Source organism: Triticum aestivum, chromosome 3B (assembly GCF_018294505.1).
Source record: "Triticum aestivum cultivar Chinese Spring chromosome 3B, IWGSC CS RefSeq v2.1, whole genome shotgun sequence".
In the NCBI taxonomy this organism is placed as follows: Eukaryota; Viridiplantae; Streptophyta; class Magnoliopsida; order Poales; family Poaceae; genus Triticum; species Triticum aestivum.
Genome location: NC_057801.1, coordinates 324,315,702 through 324,335,927, shown reverse-complemented (window position 1 = coordinate 324,335,927; position 20,226 = coordinate 324,315,702). Strand labels below are relative to the sequence as shown.

At 46.3% G+C, this 20,226-nt stretch overlaps 1 non-coding gene across 1 annotated transcript; it reads left to right on the top strand.

Annotated features, from left to right (window-relative positions):
- The first annotated feature begins 5,780 nt into the window (after window positions 1-5,780).
- TRNAW-CCA (transfer RNA tryptophan (anticodon CCA)) lies at window positions 5,781-5,854 on the top strand. Its single transcript has one exon. It is a non-coding gene; the product is annotated as a tRNA-Trp (tRNA).
- The last annotated feature ends 14,372 nt before the right edge of the window (window positions 5,855-20,226 follow it).

The window sequence follows — 20,226 nt, the reverse complement described above, 5'->3', positions numbered from 1 at the left end:
TATATCAAATCGTTTCTGTTCTCTTATCTCAACGCAAATAGTTCATCCGAGTGAACCACATGTCGTATATCCCAGACACCTTGATCTGCCTGACCGTTTCTTTTCTGTTTCCTAATCACAAACAGTTTATCCGAGTGAACCGTATGATGTATATCGCACACACCTTCATCTTGCTGCCCGTTTCTTTTGTTCCTCCTAATCGCAAACGGTTAATTGAACTGAACTGTATTCCCTGCATCACACACGGAACCAAAATCTGAACCGTGCTTGATGCATCCGTCATCGCAAATGTTTTGCACCTTTTTTGACGGTTTTTTACACCACCGTTTGCAATTATTGCATCGCAGACAGTTTCATCGAAGGGTCTCGAATCGTAGTGTCGTGTTAGCAGCATCCTGCGGTAGTGAGACGACATGGCAATAAGATATAGGATAGTTCCTGGCTCTACTACTCTTGGATCGGAGAGAAGGGATTACCTAGGTACATGATCAGGGTCCGATCGTGATAGATCGTGGCACCTTGTTGCCCTTCAATTGTACCATGGGTAATGGTTCCTAAGATAGTACGTCCCAACTGGGTGTCATCATCTACAAGGTTCCATGTTTGATCAAATGCTCCATGCACATCAATGATTGGCGATCTGATTTTGATTGGGGGATGACTTTGCCATGCATAATCGTGCAAACAAGGCGGAATTCATAGAAACTGGATGAAAATCATTACATTTTGAAAAATTTCCATATAAACTGGACGAGATACATTATAGTTTTCATACAAACCAGAGTAAAACCTACTCTGAACAAGTTGCAACTGTAATGTGGGCGGCTGACGGATGACGACCAGCCGTGATGTTGCTTGAGGCTAGTCATAGTGGGGAGTATCATATACAATATAATAGTATGTGATACTAGTGTGTGATATACAACTTTTATAGTGCATAGTATCATAGAGTAGTATCATAGATGATCATATTTATTGCCATGCATGACACCCTATCTCTTCTTTAGTTCCCTACCACATCACCATGTATGCTATTCCAAAGTGTATGTACCAGCTAAGTTACCACCACTATGGCCAGCCTCGACGCGGAGCAGTCGCGTGCACCGGGGAGCGGCGCTCTCTCGGCCGTCGCGCTACTTCAAAGCCGATGCCAGTGAGAGGTCGCATCCGCTTTGGCTAGGCATTAATGCGGCACTAATGCTCTAGGGCGGCTCTAACCGTTTCAGGCAGGAAGCGCGCGCCGGCAAGGGAGGGGGTTTGGGTCAGCTAGGCGATCGGATGTGGGTGTGGTGGTGGTATTGATTTTGTAACGTTTCAGGTGTAGTACTGGTAGTTTGCAAAACTAATCAATTATTGCCCTCAGTATCCTAAAAAATTATGGTAAAAATGATACTTGCAATGCATGCATGCGTGACCAATATAAATTACTAATAAAAAACTACTACATGCGCACAAAGATTTAATGCACATTGTAATCTCAACATGTGAAGGGGAGCTCTAAATTTGAATTTGAAATTTATAAAAGGGAAAAATTCAAAACTTAGAAAGGAGCAAAGCGTCTTCGTACTCGTACAACAACAAATCGTCCGCAGACAGCATGGTCCACCTTTGACCGCCATGTGCAGGGTTCGTGAAGGGAATCGCGATATCGAACACCGTGATGAGAGTGTAATTTTGGTTGGCGGACGACCTTATCGGGGCTGTCGGGATTACTATCTTCTTCAATCTCACCATGGTCCCGTCATACGAATTCAGATGATGGCCCATTGCACAGCTGATCGCAATGTTAGACAAAGGTTCTATGGGAACGGTGTGACCGTTGTAAATGTTATGCAAATTGATGTTGGTACCCTCCTGTACATATGGAAGCCAATCTCCACTGGCACCAAGTCTAACCTGTGAAACAGTGGGAAGTAGGGGAATTAGGAAATGGACACGGAAGTAGTTTTAGAATGCATTTATACGTGATAAAACTCTTCACTAACCTTCTCATTGGACAAAATCCGAGTGCCCCTCAACGTCGGCATCTCAAGGGGCATCAACTTGCAACTACAGCAACACCGCGCTGGAGAGACCCCCAAGTAACATCCTCGTCGTCGAGGACGCATGGCAGACCAACTAGCATGGCCTTCTCCCACCCATATATACGCACCCCCTTAAAATATTTGGTGCAAGTACCGCAAAGTGTTGCAGATGTGAGGAAGTCGAAGTGACTTATGATTTGTCCCAAAGGATCGTCATCCAAGGTCTCCCAACCTCGATGAGGACGAGAAGCAACACCGCCTTGCGAATCCATGACAATGGCAACCAACTGCCTTATGCCTTGTGGAGCTGTTTTACACGAGAGGAGACGGTAACTGCAGGGCTTCAACCCTTCAGAAAGGATGTTTTGTGGGCGCGCTCTAGTGCAGTTTATATTTGAGACTAGCAAGAGGCCCATGCGTTGCACGGAACATCAAGAGCAATTTATAGGAGTTGTTTGTTTTTTATAAGAGGAGAGATAGAGATTACGGAGCTGGTGGGCGGTTCGCTGTATGGTACGTTCGCATCCATCCACTAGCCTGGAATTAAAGCACGCACGACATTTACTAGGATTAGTTGTTTTCTGGGCGCATGGACCAACGCGGACTAGCATACCTCGTCGCCCTTTTTTGAGAACGCCTTCAACAAGTACGTGCGTGACATGCGTGCATGCAAATCTTGTTGACTAAACCGTGCGAGGCCGAGCTGTAGGCTGTCGAACTACAGCCAACATGTTGCAGCCATGTCATCCACACGCAACTTAAAGGCCAGTTCATACTCCGCTGGACTATACTATACTACTATGCATTATTTGGGACGAATCTTCCTTGGAGCTCGTGCTGCAGCTGGCGTACTCCACAACCCACTTCCGTTCTCCTTCCTCTTCCACCGCCCGTGCACGTTCGCTGGAAACGATCGGTCAACCCTTATATAGGAGTGCTAGGACAAAAATATGTATGCATGACCACTAAAATTTCCTTTCTCTTATCTCTATGAAATAAATGTGGTGTGAACCTCAAAGCCCATTAAGTCTGAGTATAATGGAAATCGCCATCCTTCTCCAGATCCGCTTTGCCGACATCGTCATCCTCCTGTTCGGGCTCCGCATCATCGTTCTCATCCTCCGGCTCCACGTGCTGCTCCACCTCCAATGCCTCCTCGTCCGTCTCCGGCTAGTCAAGACTTCGGAGGCTGGGCGGCTACGATCCGAGCTTCACGCCGCCTCCAGCTGCTCAAAGCGCTGCCCCGGCAGGAGCATGGCATATGTCATTACCTTTGGCCGGGGCAAGGCTATCGGTAGATGGCGATCAGATAAGAGGTGGCGGGAGGGGAATGAATGCAACTACTATTTGGGTTCGCCGTCTGGCTTAAAAAAATGTGCACCATCATGTGTACCCGCGGGTGCACAAATTGTAACATACGTGTCTTCTTAGGGGGCATCACGTAACCGATATGTGTGTGAGATTTTGGGAGACAGAGTGCATGTGTGTGAATCTCCTCTTTGGACATGTACTCCACCTTTTGCATCGGGATATAAGTATAATGGTATTACACTTTAGCTTGTGATTTACGTTGCCATGTTAACGTGGTTGTGTAAAAAAATGTCACTTCCTGCAAGTGATTTGCGTTATATAATGATGAGTTGTTTGCTAACTACTAAAATAAAGTGGAATTTTTCCATGTTATATAAGTAAATTAAGGTGATTGTTTATCATATGGGTAAGGTTGGACGAAGGGTGGCAGGAGCAAATGCGTGCACTACAAAAAAAAGACACATCCGTGACATTTTGGGCCGAACGATTTTTTTTCTATCATGCTTATGACACTTCTATGATGATAATTGTGACGAAACCCGGTATCATCATAGATGTGGTGGGCTCCTACTTTTATGACAAAAAATCATGACAAAAATGGGCTTTTCGTCAAGGGCGAGCTGGAGATGCAGCTGCATGACATTCTATGGGTCGTCCATGATGGAAAAAACCGTGGTAGAAGCGAGGGCGTGGAAAATATCAGGGAGTTCCCGGTTACGGTTCGTGGTCGGGCCAGAGCGATGCACGGAGGGATTGCGCATTTCTCTCGTACATGTATGTACGTGGCTGCGAGGCATTGGGCTCTAACTAAACCCGAGCAAGGCGTTCGCCTACTGAACCCGAGCGATTGCACTGGCTACACGTTACTGAACCCGAGCAATCGATCGATCCCTGGCTGTTAACTAAACCCAATCGAGTGATTCCTTCGCTACTGCTGCTAACTGAAGACGATCAAACCTGCTGCCTCTTGATGAACAATGAGCGTTGTTGGGGGTTGGATGAACATGACCCCCGTGGTAGTAGAGGCCATTGCCGCTAGATGGACATGACCCTGATCGACCCGGTTGGGTTGGATGGACAGGACCCCATGGAGGGCTGGATGAACAGTAGCCCCATGGAGGGGTGGTTGGATAGTAGCCGGTGGAGGCTGGATGAAATGGAGCTCATGGAAAAACAGTAGCTGGTGGAGGCAGGAGGGAGGTGTCATGGATGAACAGTCACCGGTGGAGGTTGGAGGTAGTCGACGGTGGATGAACAGTAGCCCGTGGAGGCTGGAGCGACGCAGTAGATGGTGGATGAACAGTAGCCAGTGGAGTCCTGTTTTGCCGTACGCCACACCCCTCCCGATGAACAGGACCCCCATTTCAAACATAGGAGGTCGGAGAGAAGTCTGTTTCATCCATTTTGCGGTATGCCACACCCCTCCCGATCAGTAGGACCCTGTTTTGACTGTATGAGGTTGAAGAGAAGTCTGTTTACTCCATTTGGCGGTATGCCACACCCCTCCCGGTGAACAGGCTCCCGTTTCGACTATAGGCGGTCAAACAGAAGTCCGTTTCCTCCGTTCTGCAGTATGGTAGGCCTTGTTTCGGCTGTTCCGTCCAAGACGGTTGGCTCCCGATGAACACAAAGCATTTCATTTGCTCCCAATGGACATGACGACACAATTTCTCCGTTCCGACCCAGCCGGTTGGCTGTCGATGAACAGGACGCCGTCACCGCTCTCTGTTGCCTCTCCATGTACATGAACCTTGGCCGTACGTATGGGCGAGTAGGTGTTCGAGGCCCTGCCCGTATGTACGTACGTGGCCGTAATTACTTTCTTGCACCCTGGCTGTACATACATGTACACGATATAGACGGGACTGCGCGACATGATGGGTCCATGCCTCTACTACGACACACGCCCTTCCTTACTCGGCCACGGTTCATCGCTGCAGCCTGTAGACAGACCGATCGACCAGTATGTACGTACACATTCACGACCAGACAAACAACCCTATGTACGGTTCGACCGAGTGGGTCCCAGCTGTCAAGGAGGTAAGGAGGCACTTCCTTGCGTGCGAATATATAGCTAGTGGGTCCCAGCTATCAAGGGGAGAATCATATGTTTTGCCCGTAATATGGACGCACTTCCTAGTGTGCGAAGATGTAGCTGGTGGATCCCAGTAGTCAAGGGGGAAATGTTTTTTTGTGAAATACGATGGCCCGTCCGGTGGGTCCCTGTCTTTCCCTATTCCATCATAGCTTGGTAGAGCGTTTGTTTTGGGTACAAAATGTTAGAGGTTCAAATCCTATCATCCCTACCTATTACTTCTTTCTTCTTTATAGGCAATAGCGACGAGATCAATAAAAGTAAAGTGGGTAGAACTTGAATTTGTGGAGACTATACGTACGTGAGATGCATTAGGAATAGAAAAAGATTTTCTTTTTGAATGAATGAAAGCGCTCTTAGTTCAGTTCGGTAGAACGCGGGTCTCCAAAACCCGATGTCGTAGGTTCAAATCCTACAGAGCGTGATTCCATCTATCTTATGTCGAAGCAAAGTAAAATAACTTAACAAAATTGAATTGTAACTCCAATTTCAATTTGACCTCCTCTCTGGTCTGGAGGAGGTCAATCAAAAAAAAATGACTCAATCAAAGATCCAACTGATCCCCACGCCTGTATTGCAAATACGCAGTCACGAATAATCCCGCTAAAGTAATAGGAATTAGGCCTAAGACGATTCCAAATAGAAAAACTTCAATCATTTCGATTTGTTCGAGGGGATAAAAAAGAGGTACGATCTATCCCTAAATAGTACTCTAAATTATCCACGAATCTCAATGACCAAGAAAAGAATTCCTAATTAGTCTGGAAAAGAGTCGTAGAATGCCAGGAATCCCAAAGAAAGATTTTTCTTTTCTGAATTATAATTATTCAGTCAATTCAAATAAGGCGTATCTTGTTCAAGCCAATAAATAGAGCTGGGGTTATAGTTAAAGCAGCCAGTAGAAAACCAAAATAACTAGTTAAAGTAAGCATGAAAGAGTTAAATTCCATTTATTTTTTTACTACACTATATGAAAGAGTTTACTCCGCATACATTTACCTAAGTTATGGAAAATTCATAATTCATCAGTTATTTTAGATAATACTAAAAAACAAGATAGAGTAAGATACAGAAGTGTAAAAGAAAGTGGATTCATCAGATGATACATGAGTCCCTAATTCCGAATCAAGAGATTTGTTGTGGAATTTGTCAATTGAGTAAAGTAATAATATTAAGAACTAGATCATCTAACCCCATTGAATGAAAAAATGAAATTCGATTTTCAAGGAAATTTTTGAATAAGAGATAAATAAACAATTGAATTTTAAAAAAAACTTCTTTCTATTTTGGATAATTTCTTTTTCAATAGGACCCTCTTTTTGGAGTGAACGATCGAATATTCCCCTATTCCTTCTTATTTTAACTGATTGTATTCCATATGGAATAAGAGGAGAACAAAAGCATTCCACGACCTGCCAAGGGGCTGTTAAAAAAAAAAGAAAGCTCTTCCTTGAATTTACTTTATTTTTATTCCTTATTCGAACTCCAACCAAAGTAGATTCGAAGACGAGTCACTTCAATTATCCTTTTAAGTTCTATTCTATCTTCTGTCTCTCCATGGATAGTAAACTTCCGATGGAAGTCGTTCCATGACCACATTGACCATGCTGCGCCGAGAGCACCAAGGTGGTGGACAACGGTGATGCCTAGGAAGGGGACGTCATGGAGCCAGGGAAGATGCGGTAGTTGATGCCCATGCGGAGAGGAGTATGAGGGTTGAATGGTTCGGCTACGGTGTGAGGCTACGGTGTGAGAATAACATGGTTGTGGGTGAGTAGAGGGATGTCCTGGCCAGAGGTTGGAGTAGAGTGGGGCGGTGAGGCCTGCATGGCAGTAGAGCCGGTCACGGGAGGCAGGAGCAAGCGGCACGTCCGACGCTGATTTGGGTGACTAGAGCAAGAAGACCCGAGGTTGAAGAAGCACTATAGTCATTGGATGGACATCGTACGGTCACTGGAGCTAGAATCGTTCATATTGACTAAGTTGACAAAGCCCTCCGTCCGCGTCAACTTAGTAGGCCCACAAGTCAGCCTCCCACTATGGTGGGTCCCAGCTAGCAGGGGGAGTATTCATTTTTTTGCGTAATAAGGAGGCACTTCCTTGCGTGAGAAGATATAGCTGGTGGTGTACGAGCTGTCAGCGGGAGGATTTTTTTCATGAAATACGGAGGCCCATCCGGTGGGTCCCCACTGTCAGGTGGAAGAATAATTATTTTGCGCGTAATAAGGAGGCACTTCCTTGCATGCGGCCGTGGACACACCTGTTAGCCTCTCCATGTACAGTCCTCTTCCAATGGATGTTTTTCATTAACCATGTTGACCATGCCGCGCCGAGAGCACCATGGCGGTGGACGACGGCGAGGCCTAGGAAGGGAACAACCTGGAGCCAGGGAAGACTCGACAGTGGTATCCCACGTGGTGGGGTGCACGAGGGTTTACCTATTCGACTGTCGTCGCTGGAAATTAATAGGATGTGCGGGTGAGTAGAGGAATGTCCTGGAGAGTGATGGAGTAAGGTGGAGTGGTGCGGCCTGTGCGGCAGCACAGGCTGGCACGGGAGGCAAGAGCAGGCAGTCCCACCGGCGATGGTTTGGGCTGCTGGAGCAACAAGATCAAATATTGAAGAAGCAGCACGGCCGTTGGATTAACATCTCGTGGTCAGCGTTGCTAGATTCATTTGTGGACTAAGATGAGAAATCCTTTCGTACACGTCAACCTAGTAGACCAACAAGTCAGCCTCCAAATCTGTACCAAACAGCATACAAGCCGAAATTTCTAGCTAGATTCAAATAAATTTAAAAACTAAACATACCTTAGTTTAAATCCAATGAAATGTTACCCGCGCAAAAACAATGAAATTAAAATATCAAAATCCGAAAGAAAAATGTATTATGCAACTAATTGTCAGTTTGTTGTATTTTTTCATTTTATAGCCCATTTCTTATTACTTATAGACCATTTTCTGGGCATGCCCAAATGCATCCCTCCTTGTGTTAAAAGATTTCCGGCCCAGCAGGGCATGGAAAAGCAAGTAGGCCTACATTGGTTATTCGGCAAAAAACAAAAATAGTAGGGCTAGCCATTTTCAGAAAGAAAAAAACTGGGTTGGTCATGTGGTAAACATATGAAATAAAAGCCTGGGCTAGACGGGCCACAGCTCCCGCACAACCCAGTTGATACCCTTCTCTGTCTCGGAAAAAAATTAATTTAGGCGCTGCTGGGTCCCGGATGTCAAGAAACCATCAAGAGGAACCCTTGCAGGCGGAACCGAACGTCTAAGACTTGAACCGGGAGGTGGAGGCTCAACTTGATGTAGAGCGGGTGGATGCCGTTGCATTTGAGGCCCTCCTGCAGGCGGAACCGGACATCCTGGACTTGAACCGGGCGGTGCTCGCCTCCGTGCAAAGCACCCGCATGCTCCGCCTGAATGAGTAGCTGGAGGCCGAGGACAACCATGATGCGGAGACAAACATCGGCAGCTACAGCTGCTTCGCGCCGGCAGCCAAACACGACAAGGCCGTCTCATTCCGCGAGCTGTGATAATTTTTCTTTATATTGTTGTTTTTAGGGATGTTTTGCTGTGTAAAAACATATTTTTATGAAAGTCGCCTGACTTTCATCATTTGGGTCAGTCGACCATTTCAGGTGGATGGATGAATATCCTACGTCTCCTAACCCTTCTTCCTCACCTCTTCTTCTTCCCCAACAGACCATCGGACGGGCTGCACGGATCTTCCCCAACATGCGGTTGGATAAACATACTATATGAACAAAATTATGTGTCAGCGATAGGATGGTTGATTTTGGTTTGATCACATGTGGTAGCACATGTTAGTGAGGGTGCATTCCCTTGTTTGGTTTTGCGGCCTGCACGAGCGACTATGTGAGGGTGCGGTGCGACCGTGACAGCCTTGCGCAAGTGTAGCTCCTATTCATTTTGAAAACTTTAGGCAAGCTTGACAAAAATGTGTGATGGAGTATGGCAACGCAAGCCCTAGACCCAAATGGGATACAAGTATGTACGTAGGAGTACTACTTGTGTTAAAAAAGAAACGCGGGGTTTTCCTTCACGGGATTGATTGATACAAATCCTCATTCGACGTGTCAATAAATGCGTATTTTTTTCTCCAATGCCCAAAGAGCTAACCATCTCACTCCCCATCACTTGATTAGTGTAGCGCCATGCAAACCAACCTTCTCACTTCCGCATGCATGCAAAGGTATATTAATGTCCTTGGCTGCTAGTATGAGGCAAACCCCATCAATTTTGCCTTGATTAGTGTTAGTGGCCTCTGCAAAAAGTAATTTTGATATACTGGCCTTGTGTACAAAAAAATGTAGTAACTATTTGACTTCCTTCCCCATTTTTTGTGAAGTGACTTCCTTCCCCATTGGGGTGATGTCGACGATATCTCAAACATTGCGGATTGGTGAAGTGTGTTTGACGGAGAACCCCATTGAGGGAGACCATGATAATTCATTCGCAAGTGCCGCCTGCATGCTGAGACAACCGCCTTATTTGCATCCAGGAAGTTCGTTGAACCAAAGGACGTGTAAATGTACTAGTACTACACAATAGCGTCACCCGTCCAGCTTAGTGCGGTAAGGTAGTTTATCGAAGAAGACGATGGATAAGTGGAGTTAGCGAAGAGTGGAATGATGGTTGCTTCATCCATGCTTTGTGATTTGACACCTCACTGCTTTGTGATTTCTGATAGAAGGGACAGGGGAGTAGACTCTATGCTCTATACTGTACATGCGTCCAAACACGGGAGAAAGAGGAGAGAGGTTGCATTTTTTTATTCCTTCAATCATTCAATTATAGGGACCTTTGGTTCCATGTTTTTGGCTTTGGAAGCACCGTCCACAATGGTTCCTATCGATGCCAAAAGCTATTTTCACATTTGGCTACACATTATGGATGCCCTTAACCGTACCACTTGGTTTTGCTCCTGTGTGCTATCTATACAAATCTCAATATATTTATCTAAAAAATTATAGTATCAAGATTAGTAAAAAGGAGGTGATTTTGCCGTGCGGATGGCGGGGGAAGTTTCTTATTTTTAGAGAACATTGGCCTGGCGGTTTGCTAACATCCGGTCCCACGTGTCAGTGCTTTACCAAGCTGATCTGCATCCCACATGAGGCACAACAATGACAGAAGCAACATGTGGTTGACTTGAAGAAGATGAGGGAGAAGCAGATTCAACAATGAGTGAAATGATGGTTACTTCATCCCTCCAACTTCTTTTTTTAGCATTATTACTTCGTCCCTCCAACTTAACCACAGGAAAGGTGCAACTTTGTGATTTTATGCCTCATTGCTCATTACTATGTTGGCGCCATGACTGGGGTCTTCACCCCTGCTGCTCTACATTGTTATTTTAGTATGGAATGTGGACCCGGTTGCTTGATCTCCCACATGTTGGCGAAAGGGACTAGAACATTTATGAAAGAGAGCGCTCCACTCTTACGACGGTGGAGTACACGACACGGCGGCCCAGTGAACTGTTACTTGTACTGTAGTACTACTATAGTTTTGCTGTTCGCACGACCCATCGATACAAACTTGATTAAACAGGCAAGGGCGGAATTTTTCCTGCACGGTAGATGATACTAGCCATACATTTCAAAGGCAATTTTAATGTATGCAAATTTAATAATTAAGTAACAATATGAGATCTAGTAAACTAAAAACACATACAATTTATTCTGTTAGAGTGTAGTAGTATTGTTCTGTTGCATAGTTATCAGATGTAACATGCGAGAACATGTACATATGTACTTTTGGAGGGCCTACAGATAGAAATTGGGCATAAAGTGGATTCAAATATTTGTATTCGTCTTCATAGCATTTGTAACTCATATCTATAGTTTGTATAGTAGACGTGAATGCTTGTTCGCTCTTACGAAACCAGTACAACAATAATGGGGTGGCATGCGTCAATTTAGGCACTGTCACATTGGCCTACTCGGCTCCATAGAGAGAGCGAGAGAAGATATAAATACATGGGCGGTTAGTGTATTTCAAGCGAAATGTGTAATAAGGTTGTCGGTCATCAGAATACGCTCATTACGGTCACTATATACGTTTTGCGGTGATTATACGGTCACTTGCTCATCGTTCAGCATCGGATTGCACTCTGTTGACCGGCCAAATAGTCCACGTGGCACTATGTTGACTAGTTAAATTGACCATGTTCCTTGTGGGTCCCACCAGTCAGTTCGCATAGGAAAAAGGTCAGATAAACACAAATTTACACAGGCGCGACAAGACTCCAACCCGTGCGCGGGAACCACCTAGTTGTGTATGTGTCTGTGAGGGCCTGATGTTTGCACATGCACGTGTAGGTTGAGCACTTGAGCATGAGAGTGTGTGTTGGTCATGTGGTGTGTGCATGCATGCGTGCCTGTGTGCGTGTAAGTGTTGCGTGTGTGCATGGCTATGTGTGTACGTGTGAGTGTTGCGTGTATGTGTGGTTGTGTGTGTTCGTGTGAGTGTTGCGTGCATGCAGTTCGTGTGCATGCGTGCGTGTGTGTATAATCACCACACCAGCTCCTATGTATTAAAACAGATGGCTCAACATACCAATACAAGGCCACCTTGTCTGTTGTGCCCGTAGTCATGACTTCGAACGACCGTCCAATATTTTATTATTATTTGTTTTCATTCTTATACACGCTGACAGGTGAGCCCAATGGTAGTGAGATAATGTGATGCAACACTATAGGTGCCACGTCAAGCGTTTAACTAGTCAACTAGTCTTGTCTTGAGAAAATACAGAGAGTCACGGTGAGCCCGTGACTGTATAATAACCACAAAGCATAAATGGTGACCGTAATGAGTGAATTCTGAAGTCCAATGTACGTATCAAGCTTTCGCTTCAAATAAAATGATTGTCATTGTATATTGCGCGAGAGAAAGGTGAAACATGCATGAATGTGCTAGAGGCGTACTTTTAGAGGACCTAGAGATCGTTTGTGTGCGTACATGAAAGGGGCATAGACGGGATGTATGCGATGGAGAGAGAGAGATGCTCTTCGTTTCTCTTTATTATGAATAACTTTGTATATAGTATAAAAATATAAAAAATCACAGTGCGGAATAAATATCATTGGGTGCATCATGCAATGCAAATTAACGTTCATACTCCTCCATATAACTTTGTAATGTTGTACATATGTAGAAATTCTAAAATAATTTTTTGTCCACACTTTGTGTGGTTCTATTCAAAAGGAATGTTGTCGCGAAATAAACGTGAAGAGAGGGATTTTTAGATCTGTGGGGTACGTGATGTAACATGTGTAAATGTGTAGTTGATGTATTTGGCAGGGCCTAGAGAGGTATGTGTATGTATTACTTATTCGAGAGAGGAATGGATAGAGGGATCGGCGGGGGGGGGGGGGGGAGGGGGACGTGGGAGAGATAGCATGAGAAATGAGAGAGGTCTAGACAGAGAGACGAATAGGATGTCACGGCGAGAGATACCCTTGAGTGTGTATATGCAAGGGGGAGGGGATAGAGGCACGAGGAGAAAATATTTTTTGTGGTGTCTATGTTGGTATGTGTGGGTGTGAGAAGATAACGAGACCTGGGGACTTAGGGTGTGTCAGCGCGTGAGGTCCGGTGGGCCGAGGTGAGGACCTTGGTTCGGTTCCGTCCTTCGCCACATTGGTCAGCACGTGATGCATTTAGAGACCCATGGAGCACTAGTCGTACAAGAAAAAGATAGCAAAGCCATGAAGGACTTTGTGTCCACTGACAAAGCCACTAGGATTTGTAACCCTAGGTCCTTGGACTAAGGTAACCCCTTATCTCTGATATTACTATTCATCCAACCTAACTTGAAGGGGCATCCTAAAGAATGCTCTGTTAGAATCATACTCGACAATTAGGAAGAGAGGAAGAGACAATGCGTCAGAGACATGCCTAAAGATAATGTGTGTGCAGGAGACACGTAGGTAGGTCTATGTATATAGAAAGGGTCGATGGGGATTGTGCGTGTGTATGCTTGTGAGAGGAAGATTGCTTGTGATAAAGGTTAGTGAAAACAGTCGGAAATGGCTACAAGAGTGAGGGAGGGTTATCCTGAGAGCATGTCTGCGAGAAAGACACCTCGGGAGAGAGTGTGTGAGAGACCACAGATGGATATACACCGTGTGCGTGTATGTGTGAGAGAGAAAGTCGGCGTGTGTGTTAGGAGGGGCCTATGGAGAGTGAAACTACACATAAAAGGCTGATGCACACATTGATTAAAAATAATTTGTATCCAAATATTAAGATGGGATCATGATATTTGCAATTCGCGTAAGGAACGGTCATTGATCCATCATACATCTATATTCTATCAAATTTGAGCATGTGTATGTTATTATTCGACATAATTGATCCATAGAGTTAGTATTTTGAACTCCAGACAATGCATCACTTTAGCAATCAAATATAAACATGAGTATAGTTCATGTTGTGTGTTTTAAAGCACATTATTCATACAAAAGTTACACAATGAACATTATAAATAGCTAACTATGAACTAGCATATATTTGAATTCAACTTAAGGTGGTTTAAAAAATTCGAATTCAACACGAAGTCCATTCAATTATTTGAATTCGATATCATGGCATTTGTAAATCATACCTAAATTATGGGGGCACCAATCTTTGCTCTGCTTTTTTACATAATAACATATATATTCGTGTACAAAATAGATTCAAATTTACCTCCTCCATTCCAAAATAATCGTATTTATAGGATTTTCAAGTGTCAGAAATTCAAAAAGATGCGCATAATTTAATAACGTCTTCAAACATACAAGGTCAAATTTAACATTGTTTATTTAGGTCAATCCTCAAAGTTCTAGAGTACTCCCTCCATTTTTATTTACTCCACGTATTAACTTTGGTAAAAGTCAAGCTTTATAAACTTTGACCAAGTTTATAAAAATATATATTAACATAAGCAATAACAAATCAATAAAATTAGATTTATTATTGAATGTACTTTTCACATCATATAGATTTGTTCTGATAAATGTTTATATTATTTTTTATAAACTTGGTCAAACTTTAGAAATTTGACTTCAGTCAACTCTAATATGTAGAGTATATAAAAATGGAGGGAGTACTCTAAATGTGAATGCTTCTGTTTCAAAATTTCGAACAAAGTGCCAAAAGAGCCTCTACTCACCTGAAACCGCGTGAGACCAATGTTTGGTTGAAGGAAATTACTTTTCTAACTCCGACCCGTGAAGCCTACCGGCCCGACGTCCAAAGGCCTAAACCGGGGTAGGTTTGTAGCTTCATCTAGACGCCACACAACCGCCTCCGAAAAACATTCGTACACCATAGCCGCCTAAGCACACATGCGCTCGGCCGAAATCGCTCGCGTCAACTATTTGGGACACATGGGATTACTGTCCTACCCTCGACCCGCAGTAGGTCCGAAATTTAAAAGGGGGGCAAAGTGTGTACTTTCCCCAAGTTTCAAACAAGCACGTCCCAACTATTAAAAAAAACAAGCGCGTCCCAGACCGAAACATGGTTCCCCCTTAGCTCCCCCCGCCCTCGCCCCCTGTTGGATTCCCCATTCGTACTCCGTGGGCGCCAAAACTACCTCTCCACCGGCCGCAAAACCCTGAAGTCGTCCATCCGCCACCCCATCTCACACATCAACTCCCGCCCTCCTCCATCACATCGGAGCTGATACCCCGACGTCATCGTCCACCGCAACCGCAACAGCAACGCCCTCCACGGCTAGTAGTTGAAGCCAAGGCCAAGCTACCTCCAGGACGCCGATGTGCGCCGTACCCGATCCAGTTCAACCACGCCAACCTATGCCTCACCACTGCCGCTCCAACGTCACCACCATCCACCGCACCGAAGCTGTTCCAGCTACGCCGTTCTTCACCGCCTTGGATCTGCTTCCCGTCTGCTGACGGACGACCACTACAACGCAATCAACAATTTGTCCATGGGTTCGTCCAAGGCTCCACCCTCCTCCAAAACATAGGTTACCCTGGTAAAAATGAGAACATCGCCGTGATATCCGGAGGATATAGCACTGGCAACCGAAAATGGTATTCCTCTTCCCTTATTCGTGCAAATCTTTTGTGTCTGCTTGCACGGTATTCATCACACAAAAGACACTAGATGAATGCTTCTTCCTACACCTTCTTCCTGATACTAGACGTTCCTAGTAACTCGTGATGCACAAGGTTTATCCTCATATACTATTTCACCTTAGCTAAAGGCCCGTCGCCCCCTGGATTCCAATTCCTGGTTAGTTGATTCCCAATTATAGGAAGCCTTGCCCAGCGTAATAGGCGCTAGTCCACCTATTATGCCAGGAAAGCAGTGCCTCGGTGTTTATCTTAGGGGTGTGTGGGGCCTAGGAGCTGCTGGCGCTCGATCTGGAGGTCGGCCGGGCTTAAAGGGATGGTCGGGGGGCGCTGCCAAGCACGACGGTGGTGTGAGGTCAAGGGGAGGGCGGGATGGCAGAGGCAGGGGTCTAGGCCGGTGGTCGCTGGCAGTTCAAGAAAGATCGTCAACAGTGACTAGCGGGAGGTAGACGAAGCCCATTTGCCCGTTCCTTGTAGATCGGATGGTTCATAAAAACATCGACTGACCTATTTATTTTCAGTCGACTGTTATTTTGATAGGACCACATGTGGTGGTGTGCTGGAGGAGTACTTGCATTTACCAGCCATCCCTGTGCTAATATATTACAAAATCATACATAGTAGAATCTAATTTTGTTTGCCATGCAATGTTGTAGAGCTGTCATATGTCTTCTGTCATTTATTTTTCAGCCACCTGCTATCTGCTACTTTAAAGTGCACTAGTTCTGCACACACTTCACCCATACTCTCACTATTTTTATGCACTAGTTCTATCATTTATTTTTCACCCATACTCTCACTATCATGAGGTCGCCTTACACTAGTGCTCGTCAGCATCCTGCATCAGTGAGTTCTAAAAAGCGAATTTTTATTCATTTTTCTTGCGGGTTTGACTTGACAAGGCAATACAATTAAGAAATTGGAAGGAAATAAATAAGGCAGGGACTGATGGCGGTCTTCTGGCGAAAGCGGAATCCCAGGTGCTTTATTTAGCTTGGGAGTGCGATATTATCTTGCATGCTGCATATGGTGTCTCACTTGTATTGCTTGTAATTTGAATAAATTAGTTCTGCTTAGTTTACACAAATATTTGTGAATATGCCATGTCGTCCTGTTTTTCGTACATACTCCATCCTCATATCATGTGTTTGCCTTACATCGAGGTAGTGATTGTCAATATCATGCATGAATGAGTTCTAAAGAGTAAATTTTATTGCTTTTTCTTGTCGGTTTTACTTGCCAATGCAAAACTCAATACAGCAGAAGCAAATTAGCAAGGTAGTGGATAAAGGTGCTTCTTCCAAACGGAGGGCCTCTACAGATTTTACTCCGCCACCCCAAGAAGATTAGGAAGAAAACATATGCATAGACACTCAATGTAGCTGTGTTGATGATGAGCACATTTCCCCTAGTGCACCATCACAGGTGCCCCCTCTAACTTGGCACTGTTGTCCAGCTATCGGTGCTTGGAGTGATTCTTCTGAAATGTTTATTGTTTCTTTCCTTCCACAGACTCCAGGCAACCACCAGGAAGATGTCGAAGAAGAGCGGGCGCCCCCAAGATTCTTTACCGTGTTGGAGAAGTTGGAGGCGGCAGGTGAAAGAGGGCCAATCAACACCAAGTTTTTGCCAGCAGGATCGACTAAACGGGTAAGTGAAGATCATATGATCCACCGTCTCCTCAACAGGGGTGACACAAAGCAAACAGCTATGATCATCTCCAATATCATAGTGCCGACGCTTGAGCATGTTATGCGTGTTCAATCTATCATTCATGAGAAGCCAGCCAAAAACCTTGATCCTCATGATGCAATGAGAGTGCCATAGAAGCGAGAAAGAAGGATGGACGTCCGCGTCTCAAAAAAAGAACCTGTAGTAGTCGGCTGGTCGGTAATCAGATTTTCCCCAGGTGTAAAACCAGACATCGCTCGCGGTCATGGATGGATGCATGTGTGAGGAACGCAACTAGATGTCTTGCACCTCGTCCAAGGCTTGCGGGGGGAGGGGGTAGGTGAAAGGCCTCCGACAGCGCCATGCTCTGCAAGAAATCCTTGACGGACCCATCTTCATGCATGGCAAAGGAGAACGCGTGGGGATGCGAGCTTTCTAGAAAATCACCAGCCCAAAGATCTTTCCAAACCAGGGCAGTGGTGCCCGAAACTACCCGAACTTGGGTGATGCCTCGTACAATAGGGGTGAGCTTTAGGATGTCACGCCACCAGAAAGAGACGACAGGATTCGTTGCATGGGGAACCTTGTCCGTATAGTACGTGTCCCAAATCAGATGCACCCACGGAACGTCGAGCTTGTTGTAGAACTTGTGCAGGAACTTCATAAGCAGAGCATCATTTTGCAATTTGATGTTGATAACACCCAAACCACCATGCTTTTTGGGTTTGCAAACCATATCCCAGGCAGCAAGAGAGTTGCATTTGTCCCCCTGCTCTGTCTTTTTGGTCCAGAGGCATCTCCTTCTAATTTTGTCGAGCATCTCAATCAGTTTTGGCGGGAACTTGAGCGTAGACATGGCATAAATGAGGAGAGACGTGACGGTAGCATTGAGCAAGGAAAGTTTACCACCATAGGACATCATTGCGATCGTAGAGGTGAGACGACGTTCAGCACTGCACACTAGCAGCATAAGGTCCAGGATAGTTGGTTTGGTCGTGCCAAGAGGAAGCCCCAGATAGGTGAACGACATTGATCCAACCGAGCATCCGAAAAAGCTCGCAAAAGCAAAATTTCGGGGAGTTCCCGGTTACGGTGGGCGGTCGGGGGCCGAGCGATGCGCGTTTCTCTTGTACACGTATGCGCGTGTGTGCGAGGCATTGGCTCTAACTGAACCCGAGTGAGGTGTTGGGCTGTAACTGAACCCGAGCGATTGCGCTGCAGGCTACGCGTTACTGAACCCGAGCGATCGATCGATGGCTGTTAACTGAACCCGATCGAGCGATTCCTTCGCTACTGTTGCTAACTGAAGCCTATCGATGCTGCCTCTGGGATGAACAGTGAGTGTTGCGGGGGGGGGGGGGTTGGATGAACATTGAGCGGTGGCGTTGCCTCTGCATGAATAGGACCCCGTGGTGTGGAGGGCTGGATGAAGAGTAGACGGTGGAGGGGTGCCCATGGAGGGGTGGTTGAACAGTAGCCGATGGAGTAGCGCGCGGTGGAGGTTGGAAGAATAGGATCCCGTCGAGGCTGGAGGAGGTCGATGGTGGAGATGAACAGTGTCCCATGGAGTCCCGTTTTGCGGTACACCACACCCCTCCCAGTGAACAGGACCCCCGTTTTGACCGTAGTGCTCCAACACATGTCCGTTTCGTCTGTTTTGCGGTACGCCACACCCCTCCCGATCAACAGGACCCCCGTTTCGAGCGTAGGAGGTCCGTTTCGTACATTTTGCGGTATGCCACACCCCTCTCGATCAATAGGACCCCCGTTTCGACCGTAGGAGGTCCGTTTCCTCCATTTTGCGGTACACCAAACCCCTCCCGATGAAGAGGACCCCATTTCGAACATGGCCGGTCGAACACAAGGACGTTTCCTCCGTTCTGCGGTACGCCAAGCCTCGTTTACATCGCCTGTTCCGTCCAAGCCCTCCCGATGAACACGACGACACATTCCATTCTGACCCAGCCGGTTGGCTCCCACGCGTTCTGTTGCCTCCCGATGAACATGACGCATTCTGTTGCCTCCCCATGAACACGACGCATTCCGTTGCCTGCCCATGAACACGACGACGACATTGTTTCTCCGTTCCGACCCAGCCATGTACACGAGCCTTGGCCGTACGTATGCACGAGTCGGCGTTCGAGACCCCGCCTGTATGTACACATACGTGGCCGTATTTTCTTTCTTGCACCCTGGACGTTGTACGTACGTGTACATGCTACGTACGAGTCTCTACTATGACACGTGCGCGCCTCTACATCGACCAGTATATATGTACGTACATGTTCGCGACCAGAATGACAACGCTACTTACGCTTTGACCAGGTGGGTCCCGACTGTGAGGCAATTCTTTGCATGCGAAGATGTAGCTGGAGGGTCCCAGCAGTCAGCGGGGCGAATTGTTTTGTGTTTTTTTGCTCGGACGCACTTCCCTGCGTGCGAAGGTGTAGCTGCTGGGTCCCAGCAATCAGGGGGGCGAATCATTTTTTTTTGCCTGGACGCACTTCCTTGTGTGTGAAGGTGTAGCTAGTGGGTCCCAGCAGTCAGGGGGCGAATCGTTTTTTTCCGGACGCACTTCCTTGCATGCGAAGATGTAGCTGGTGGGTCCCAGTAGTCACGGTGGCGAATCGTTTTTTTTTTGGACACACTTCCTTGGGTGCGAAGATGTAGCTGGTGGGTCCTAGCAGTTAGGGGGCGAATCATTTTTTCGCGAAATACGGTGGCCCGTCTGGTGGGTCCCCGCTGTCAGGTGGAGGAATAACTATTTTGCGCGTAATAAGGAGGCACTTCCTTGCGGCTGCCGTGGACCCAACTGTCAGCCTCTCCATGTACAGTCCACGTCTGATGGAAGTCGTTCCTTGACCACGTTGACCACGCCGCGCCGAGAGCACCATGGCGGTGGACGACGGTGAGGCCTAGGAAGGGGACGACGCGGAGCCGGGGAAGACGCGGCAGTGGATGCACACGCGTAGAGGAGTACGAGGGTTCACTGGTTCGGCTGCGCTGC